Below are 9,548 nucleotides of genomic sequence, written 5' to 3'. Positions count from 1 at the left end.
TCACCCTTGTTTCAGCTGGAGATTTAAAGGACCCATGCCTGGGGTAAGATGTGGTAGCCAGGGAAGGAGGTTTCTGTCCATTTTGGTGTTCTCAGTTCCTCATTTTTCCAGTCTTCTCTTCGGTTCACCCCATCTGCACATCAGTTAACTTTTAAAATCTAGTCCACATGAAAATCTGTATAGAACTTTGTGTGTATTTCACCCAATGGGAACACTTTTTCTATGAAGTTTCCCCTAATATTACCCCCTTTGCACATTATTTTCACTAATACAAGCATTTCCATGCATTCTTTCTTCTGTTAAAAACCTTTTTTGTACACCTGCTTTGCAACACAACACTCGGAGAAGTGCAAATTTGAAAGGATAGCTGCGCTTCCTTTCCCATGCATTGGAACTGGGGTTGTAAATTTGCTAGGCTCACATTCCAGGTACAGAGGCTGACAGGATGGGAAGGTGCATCTCACGTCAAGAATGGCAATGGCATAGCACCCTCTAGTGCACCTGAGGGATGCAAGCTAGTTTAGGTGGGACACAACAGGACTCTGATCTCTGATAGAGAAGAATGGCTGGGCTGGTTGCTGCCACCTCCCTCTGGCATCTGCCTCATTCTGCCTAATGGTAGGACCAGCACTGTCCATTTCCATGGCAGCACCCTGTTAAAGGATCTCACCCCACTGGCCCCACAAAATACCACTGTATTTCTGCACCAGGCTTTGCTCTCTATCCTGTTAAGTCTTAAGCTGTTATCTTGGGTTAGTTTATCTGCCCCATTTTATATACAATGATTTAACCTTTCCAATGATGTATTTTGCCTCTTGAAGTTACGATTATTTGCAATTGTTCCAAAGAGATATTTTGAATTCTAATGTTTATATTGTTGCTTATTTGACATATTGAGAGTCTCTTTGGGTACAATTCATTGGAAAAGCAGCAAACGAATGATGAAGTGGAAGCACTCAGAAACTTGGGAGGAAGTAATCATGTTCTCCTGGGTTTCAAGATACAGAGGCAAGGGAAATCAGGCCCACTTTCTGGTGGGGCTGGGTTGTGGTCTGGCCCCCTAGCGACTCCCCTCAGCGTCGAGGGTGGGACGGTGTCCCGCGTCACGCTGGGGGAGACCCTGGTCACGTCAGGATGCCAGGTAGCCAACCAGCTTGCCTGGGGGGCGTGGCCGGGGACAATTTAAGCCTCAGCACAACTCTGAGGCTTCCTCTTTTAGCCTCACGCCACGGATCTCCTGCCTTCCCTCCCTTTTTTCCAGGTTGCACCATTGGTCTTGCTATGGACTTTGGTTGGTCGCCATTGAGGGGCCTGGTAGGACTTTTTCCACTTGGCAAATTGGCACCAGCCACTTGGTTTTTGCCTACCTCGTAGCAATCACCACAACTTTGTAAGGTTTGGTGGTTAGGCATTGGAATAGCAATGTGTCGGGGAGGGGAGGGGAGGGGAGGCCATCACCTGCCCCTCCATACTTAAGGGTATTCTGCTAAAGGAATCCAGGGGTGTGGACCTTGTCTGAAGCCCGGGGAGGGGCTAGGGCCTTGCTGCGACCCCATCGGGAACCCAGGGGATGTTCAAGTCAATCCACATCGGCGGGGCTCCCCCTACTGGAGGTTTACCCTTACCAGACTTCCTGCAAGGCGGGCAGGAGTCAGATATAGTCTATTGATGCCAATGCCTAAGCCAATACCACTCACATTCTGTAACCAATAAAGTTGTGGCCTAAATTTTGCCCATTAACATTTAACCTAAATTTCTGTGTCCTTGTGCCTTTATTCTCCTGGGGGTGGCTTGGGGGCCTTGACATGCAAAACTGAGTGCAGTTGGACATGAACTCTGGACTTTAAGAAGGCTAATTTCGAAAAGCTGAAGTAGCTACTGGATGTGATCCCATGGTCAGAAATACTCAGTGAGAAGGGAGTCCAAGAAGGATGGGAGTTTATAAAAGGAGAAATATTGAAGGCCCAAACACAGACAATACCAACGAGAAAGAAAAGGGGGAGGCATCTGAGGAAATGGGTGTAGCTTCATAAAGAGGTTACAGAGGAACTGAGAGTTAAAGGCATGTATAAGAAAGGAAAGAAAGGGGAAATCACAAAGGAAGAATATACACAAATAGCTGACAGTTGCAGGTGGGGAGTTAGGCTGGCTAAAGCTCAGAAGGAGCTCAGGCTTGCAAGAGAGGTCAAAAATAATAAAAAGGTTTATTCGACTATGTCCAAAGTAAGAGAAAGAGCAAGCAAGTGGTAGCTCCCCTGTATGGGGAACAAGCAGAAATGCTATTGGGTGACAGGAATAAGGTGGAACTACTCAACATGTACTTTGCCTCTGTCTTCACCCAAAAGGAAAGTGATGCCCAACTTGGTGATAACAGAATAAATGATGTAAGGTGGGAGCTGCAGACTAAGATAGGAAAAGAGGTAGTAAGGGAACACCTAGCTACTTTAAATGGATTCAAATCTCCAGGGCCTGATGAGCTGCATCCAAGTGTATTAAAGGAGCTTGTGGATGTAATTTCAGAGCCTTTGTCTATTATCTTTGAGAATTCTTGGCGAACAGGTGAGGTCCCTACAGACTGGAGGTGCCCCCATCTTCAAAAAGGGGGAAAGGAAGACCTAGGTAACTACCGACCGGTGAGCTTGACATCGATACCAGGGAAGGTCCTAGAATAGATAATTCAACCGTCGGTCTGTGAGCATTTAGCAAATGATGCTGTGATTACTAAAACCCAGCATAGGTTTCTCAAAAATTAAGTCATGCCAGACCAATCTGATTTTTCCTTCTTCATGGAATTACAAACTTGGTGGATCAGGGAAATGTGGACATAGTGTATCTTGATTTCAGTAAGGCTTTTGACAAAGTCCGCCATGATATTCTTGTGAGGAAGCTGGTAAAATGTGGGTTGAACGAGGTTACTGTTAGGTGGATTCGGAAAAACTTTCTGACAGTAAGAACTGTTCAACAGTGGAACAGACTCCCACTAGAGGTGGTGGACTCTCCTGCTTTGGAGGTTTTTAAACAGAGGTTGGATGGCCGTCTGTCATGGATGCTTTAGCTGTGATTCCTGCATTGCACGGGGTTGGACTAGATGACCCTTGGTGTCCCTTCCAACTCTAAGATTCTGCGAATGGGTCTCTCTGCTCATCCATTCTGCACAAAGAGTGTATAGAATTTGTCCAAAAATACTAGCTTGAAATCCAGCGGTTGCTTACGTGCCTCGTGTCTAAGTCACAGCCCGGTTATTGATCTCCCCTCTTATGAGAAATTCAAGCTGTAGCTTTTGGCTCTTGCTGTCAGCTGCCCCGGAGAATGCAACAAGATACTTATTTGAAAATGGAAATAATGAATCCAAAAAGAGACTGAACTGACTTTGTTCTTTTCCCAGCTGTACCCTGTGGAGGTGTCTAGAGAAGGAAGTATTAAAGTTACTAAAAATAATTTCAGCGCCTGGTCGGTATTATCCTCTGGGACCACTGTAGTTTGCAGAGCTACACTGAGGCTTAACCAGGAAGGCCTGGTTTTTGCCTTCCATTTCCACAGAGCCAGACAAGCTAGCATTGAGGAAATAACCAGAATGAACATGACATACATCCTTTTAGGAAATATATTTGCTCCTCATAGATGGCAATGATAACCGTGACTTCATTTCAGAACTCAGTTTGGAGTGTGGATAAGGATGGCCAAATCTGCCAAGTTTAGTTGTTCTCTGCTTGTCAGCTTTCCAATGTAACGTTCAGTTTTCCCTATTTCTGCATCAGTTTGTGATTTAATCATTTATTTTTTTTAAAAAGAAATTTGCCTGACAATCTGCATCTGCATTTCCCCAGGTAGCCACCCACCTGAGCTGAGTTGGAAGAAGTAACCCAGAGAAATGCCTAAATCAGGCATAGACAAACGCCGGCCCTCCAGATGTTTGGGACTACAATTCCCATAATCCCTAGCTAACAGGAACAGTGGTCAGGGATGATGGGAATTGTAGTCCCAAACATCTGGAGGGCCGGAATTTGCCTATGCCTGGCCTAAATCATGGGGGTGGGGGGGGCCCACAGGAATCCTTTTGGCTGAATGGGTGGAGTAAAACACCAAACATTGAGAAGAAAAGTGCCTGTATATTTTGTTTAGACTCTGAGGGTATTTGAGACCCCTTCTTTCAACACACACACACACACACACACACACACACACACACACACACACCCCAAGCTACAGGAAGCCTCCATACTTTTTACTTCTGGGAGAGAAAACGTAAGAGGTAACATGATAGAAGTTTATAAAATTATGCATGGCATGGAGAAAATGGGTAGATAATTTTTTTTCTCTTCTTCCCATAACACGAAAACCTGTAAACATCCAATGAAGACTAAATATTGGAAGATTCAGGACAGATAAAATATTCAGGACAGATAAAATTCAGGACAGTTATTTTTCCATTTGCATTTCTGGCAATCAGTAGTAAAGAAAAAATACCCTCCTGCCACTTTTAAAGGGACAGTGTCACTGGTATAACCCACCTAGGTCAGGTTTCCCCATTCCATTTCTGGGTCATGAGTCAATCTAGTCATGTGTAGCTTTCTGAGCTATGATCATCCTCCATGTCTCCAATCCACTGCAGATTCCTTCCCTAGATGCTTCTCTCTTTCAAAATATCACCGCCTTCTTTTCCCCAGCAATATGCCTGACTGATGCCCTTGATTTAAGGCTCGTGTCACAGAGCAAAGAGGCATGCTTTCATGTGCCATTAATTCCTTATCACCTTTGCATTTATCTCCACTTTGGATATTGCTCCTTATTTGGTTCTGCTTGAACAAAAGATTCCTGGGACTTCTTCTGATTTGCAATATGGCATCAAGGGGGTTTCAGTTTGGAAATCTTCCTCTTCCAGACTGGGGGCAAATGGTGGTGGGGCTGCCATAATCACTCGACTTTGCTGCACATTCAGATAAAATAACTGGCATTCTTCACCTTGAATACAACACAAGTGATACCTTTGCCTTTAATTAGTGGAGGACATGGTTTATGCAGAGAATGGCAAATCGATCATTTGTTGTTCAGCAACACATTACAAATGAGAGAAGAAAGAGTGATGGCTGCCTACCCTCAACACCCCCATCATGAAAAGATCAAAGGCACAACAAAAGCTTGTATGCACCCCAAATTATCAAACCCAATCTTTGCTTGTGGCAAAATGACACAATAAGGTGGTTCTCAAACTTTCTAAGTTGCAGAGATCCCTTTCCACATTGATGTATCTGCTACAGAACCCCTGCAGCTTGCAGGGCATGCTGGGAAAAGTTCTGGAATGTACATGCTCTGTTCATAGAAGCGTCACAGTTATGCCTATTTAGCCTCAGCTGCTTCCTGTGCAGGTTCTGTATGCATTACAGTGGTACCTCAGGTTACATACGCTTCAGGTTACATACGCTTCAGGTTATGGACTCCGCTAACCCAGAAATAGTGCTTCAGGTTAAGAACTTTGCTTCAGGATGAGAACAGAAATCGTGCTTTGGCGGTACGGGGGCAGCAGGAGGCCCCATTAGCTAAAGTGGTACCTCAGGTTAAGAACAGTTTCAGGTGAAGAACGGACTTCCAGAACGAATTAAGTACTTAACCCGAGGTACCACTGTATAAGGAATGATCAGTAATGAAGACCAGCTGTCTTTCAACAGTATGTCCACCATTACTGATATTTTCATTGCAGAGTTCTCAAAGAACCCAGTGGTTCCTGGAATAGAATTTAAAGCCCATTGCTCTAATACAGAAAATGCCCCCACCAAATATGTATCCTAGGTTGCCACAATTACACCAGCCACCTACTTGAGGATGTTTAAAGTGGTGGTGCTGATGAAGGGGTAGAGATGCACCCTGCAACCCTATGCAATATCACAGGTGATTCAGATGCAAACTCATGTCATACGCAGTCATAAGGTTTAATCTGTTCTTGGTCTTCCTGCCTTCCACCCCAATTGGCACCAGTCACAACTGGATTTAAGGGAGTTCAAAATTCAACAAATTATGCACGGCATGGAGAAAGTGGATAGAAAAACCCCTCCCGCCCCCATAACATTAGAGGTCAGGCACATCCAATGAAGCTGAAAGTTAGAAGGTTCAGGACAGATTAAAGAAAGTCCTTCTTCAGGCAGTGCATAGTTAAATCAAGGAACTCACTCCTACAGGAGGCAATGATGGCCACCAACTTGGATGGCTTTAAAAGAGGGTTAGATAAACCCATGGAGGGTGAGGCTATCAGTGGCTACTAGCCATGATGACCTCGCTCTACCTCCACAGTTGAAGGCAGAAATGCTTCTGAATACCAGTTGCTGGAAACCACAGGCGTGGAGAGTGCTGTTATGCTCAGACCCTGTTTCTGGGCTTCCCATTCAGGCATCTGCTTGGCCACTGTGAGAACACAATGCTAGACTAGATGTACCACGGGCCTGATCCTGCAGGGCTCTTCTTACACCCTTCAACTCACAGAAGCCACAACTGTGCCTCTGACTGTCAGGGCCTCTCTGGGGCCTCAGGAAGAGGAGGTTCTTTCCCACCATCTGTTTCCTCAGACCCTTTTTACTGGAGAGGCTTTCTCCATGGCAAAGCACATTGCTGCCAGCTGTCCAGTGTTTGCAGAACTTCCCTTCATGTCTAAGACCAGCAGTTAGAAAAGACAATCCAAGTGAGTTTGACCAGAAAAAGGCAACAATGCTGGGAGATTTCAAAGTGGATGGAAGAGTGATCAACCACTGAGGGTGTCTCTCTTCACAAGGAGAGGGTTGGGTGTGTGGGTCAGCAGAGCTCCCCCACCTCCTCTCAGAAGGTACTTGCAGAAGAGACTGAAATAACATTCTGCAGCAGCTATCAGGTGATAATGGCTGGCAGTTACTGCAGGCTTGCCTTGGATCTGAACCACTGACCTGATAGATTAAAGGCCTCAAATCCCATTACAAGCTCCTGCTCCGGCAGGAGGATGAAGGGATCCTATCACCTTTGGAATTACTGACTGCAAAGAGCCGGTTCCGCTCCTCACACTTCTACTTGGGTTCAGTGATCAAGTTCACGATGGAAATGAATGAGTCAAGCTGAAAGGGGCGACTCGGCTGTTCCTAAATGTTTACTGCAGAGAAATGCCGCAAGAGTGCCACTCATTCCAATTAAGCTTAAACAGCTTGGCTCAAGGGAAGGAATGGCTAGTGGCACACAGCCTAGGGCTATTTCCCAAACCCAGCTCAGCCGTATAAGAAGAATTTCATCCATATCCAATACAGCAGTGGGCGGGGGGGGGGGGGAGACCTTTTTCAGTATTCCCTATTGCACAACTTTCCAGGGGCGACATGCCAGTGGTGGGAGGGGCCACAGGGGTGACTACAGGATGCTACAGTCAAGAGGCCTTGCTACATACAGGCCTCTCAAATACAGGGCCATTTCTTGTGAGTTCTTGGCTCTTCAGTCCAGAAGACAATGCTAGATTTGGATTTGGGATGGGCAAACCCGTCTTATTTCAGTTTCTCATTTTTCCAGTCTTAAATCCTGTACTCTGCATTTCCGCATCAGTTTGACTAAAAAAAATAAAAATCTCCTGGAAATTAATATACATGTTTGCATGCAATTTCCCCCAATATACATCTTTTTACAAACCCACCTTCCATAACATAATGCATTTTTATGAGTTTTTTTTAAAAAAAACACCAACATATGCACATATTCCTCAAATATTTGCATTTTTGTACACACTACTTGGCTGGAGAACCTATGCTGCAAAACTCAGAGAAGTATGGCTCTGCTTCAGTTTGTGTATTCTTTTGGAACGTGCGAATTAGGTAAGTTCCCATTTAAATGAAAGTTGAATCAGATTTATTCCCCATTCTTAATTTGGACCCAAATATCCATACTGCATGCTTTCCCTCCTTCCTTCTCCCCACCTCTGCCATGTTCAAACTAGCCTGCAGAATTTCGTTTAAGAATAAATGAACAAATGTTACGTCAAGCATTGAGAGGTCTTATTGGAGAGAACATTATATCTTCAAAGATAGAGCTCATATGTAGGTGCGGAACAATTGGTCTTTAGGATGAGTTTAAACAGCTAAAAACTTACATCCTCAAGCAGGGATAAAATGGAAAGCAACATTTATAGATGCATGGACCTTTTGGGGAGTCTGAATCACTTCTTGAGTACGTAGAAGAAAGTCTGAGCAAAATAATTTGCACACATACACACCAGCACATTTCAACCTCTATACTGCTTAAGAGCTGCCTTGGGAGTGTAGCCTGACAACATTCATTTTAGGTTGCCTGCTTTTATGTGAAATTGAGATGAGGACAAAGAATACTATTAGAAACTAATTTTTCCTAACTCTCTCATGAGGTTTTAATGTGGCCAGGTTTCTGCCTGCACACAAGAAAGTGTACTTCAGTCAATAAAAAAATGGTGTGAAAGTGAAAATCATCATCTGAGCAGCTCAGTAGATAGTGGGATGGTGAGCATGGACAGACTAATGCATTTTTTTTTCAGATGGCCGTGCTTAGCATGAATGTCTGTTTGTCACTGTTTAATGAAATCAGTGCACAAGATCACATACCTGTAGTGGTGTCAGCTTAATGAGCAAAACTTCCTGGAGTTGAACTCGGAGCCAAACATATGCCACATAGCACATAGTTAAACAGGAGACAGTGATGGGCACAAATTTGCAGCAGGGTTAGTGAGGGGTGTGATCTTGGTGTATGTGGCAAAAGGAGAGTCCTGTGGGCTGGATAGAGGTGTCTGGAGGGTCACATTTGGGCAAAGGTGAAAGTAGCAAGTGGTAGGGAGGGATTCAGAAGTTCACCTCTAGCTCGGAACAAAAACCGAACCAATTTTGGGACTTGGATAACTCATTTTGGTGGACTTTAATGACCTGCTGCAGTTTGTTTTTTTGCACCTGGTGCTGGCATTTCCAGTGTCAGCTGAACAGGTGAGACCCACACAATCTGCTGCTGTGGTTGCAAGAAATATCCTACAGGGTGGGATCACACCACAGAAAGCAGGCTTGGATCCTCATATCACCAAAAGGTTATGTTAATTTTTATTTTAATTTTTAAAAAAGAAATCTAGCCTTTTCCTCATCTTTAACTGCTCTGAATATATTAAGGGGTAAAGCATTCACATTACATGCGTGACTCCATCGTACCATGCTAATTGCTGGGGTATTGCCACTGAAATTGATGGAAAATGGCAGGAGCCCCAGTGAGTGATCTGAATATAAAATGAATCTTCCGGAACATTGGCCCTTAAAGTGTAGCTGAGCAATAAACAAATACATACACTAGAATCCTTTAGATGCAGGAGATAAATATAAACCTTATTTAATAGTTTCACAGGCGTTCCTAATGGCTTCTGCTGCAGCGGTAATGACTCAGAAAAATGGACAACGTTTGCATACTTCCATGCCCTCCCTGCATAACTCTTCTATGGTAACACTGAAAGGCAAACTGGCATAAAAGCTTTTAAAAGTCCATTGAGAGCAAAAAGGAGTCATTGTTAACATGATTAAAAACATGAATATTGTCTGGAAAGTATG

General features: G+C 44.3%; 1 protein-coding gene across 1 annotated transcript in view; it reads right to left on the bottom strand.

The window, feature by feature from the left end:
• The window catches only part of CHST8 (carbohydrate sulfotransferase 8), a 250,365-nt gene that overhangs the window by 42,886 nt on the left and 197,931 nt on the right, over window positions 1-9,548 (bottom strand). The gene's annotated exons all lie outside the window — the stretch shown is intronic.

The sequence above is a fragment of the Podarcis bocagei genome (assembly GCF_964188305.1).
Source record: "Podarcis bocagei genome assembly, chromosome: 7".
Classification (NCBI taxonomy): Eukaryota; Metazoa; Chordata; class Lepidosauria; order Squamata; family Lacertidae; genus Podarcis; species Podarcis bocagei.
Note: the sequence above shows the minus strand (reverse complement) of the source record. Positions and strands in the feature narration are given on the sequence as shown.